This window comes from Aphanomyces invadans (genome assembly GCF_000520115.1).
Source record: "Aphanomyces invadans strain NJM9701 unplaced genomic scaffold supercont1.6, whole genome shotgun sequence".
Lineage (NCBI taxonomy): Eukaryota > Oomycota > Saprolegniomycetes > Saprolegniales > Verrucalvaceae > Aphanomyces > Aphanomyces invadans.
The window spans coordinates 5,768-6,868 of record NW_008580151.1 but is presented as its reverse complement, the minus strand read 5'-3'; positions in this window follow the sequence as shown (position 1 = coordinate 6,868).

The following is a 1,101-nucleotide window of genomic DNA, read 5'->3' as shown; positions in this document are numbered from 1 at the left end:
TATGCGATGGGTTTTGGTTGCACGACTTGAGCAAACATCGCACAATTCGGATCTCTGGTGATTAAAATTACCAAATTATCCGGAAGCAAACTGGTATCAAAATGGTGTTTGCGAAGGTTTCGGTAGTCCCCCATTGAAGAAAAAAGACAAAAACATATCAACAATTATCAAGGCCATTCGTTGTCGAAACTTTTCGACGGATTGAAAACATCAATTTGAGCGAAGTTTACGAGCATTGCGGGTGGATGCGTCAAGGCTTTTTCAATCCTGTTAGACCGCTATTAAAGGCAGCAACGCACTGTAAACGTACAGGCGCTGTCTGGATCCGATGACCTGGTGTTTGTGGAACTTTCAGTCAATAGAGATGAATAGTATGGAGTTACGAAACACGAAACCCTCAAAATATATGGAGTTACGAAACAAACTTGTTTCGTAAAGCCTAAATATGTAAATCAAATTTCTTAAAGTTTGTATGCTTCTGGAAATATGCTACCTACCATATTTTGCTTTTACGAAACTCAGGCATCTGGAAAGACTTTTCTATAGATTCTTAATTATTCACTCTGGCTGTGGCGCAATGGCCAGTCGGAGTCACTTGGAGATAGCTGCAAAGTGAAAGCATGAGGAAATCAATACGCCTGTGGAGCTGGGCGACGACATAATTGCTTTCCGCGTGGTCAGCAGCACGAGGAGGCAAGTCGTCACGACGATTGCACGATTGACACGTCGGTTGGAATAGGACCACCCGTCGTGTGTGGTCGGAGGAGCCATAATTCTACCCCTCAACGTGTCGGTATGTAGGGCCATGTTACAACACTCAAGCATCAAGAGAAATCGCTTCTGCACGGATTGCATTCCACTAAAATACATCTCATTCACCACCATTAGTGTCGTCTACTACTCCGTTCCACAAAAACTGTCAGGTAGTTATTCACTTGATTAAAGTATACACAGGGCAATTGAAATGACTTGATTTTTGTATGCCACTTCAAAACTACATAACCCGCTCCAGTAATTTTATTGTATTTTTTAATGTCTCATTCAAGAGAATTGACCATGGCATCGAGGTGAACCTCCTCACCAAGTCGGCTATTCAAATGA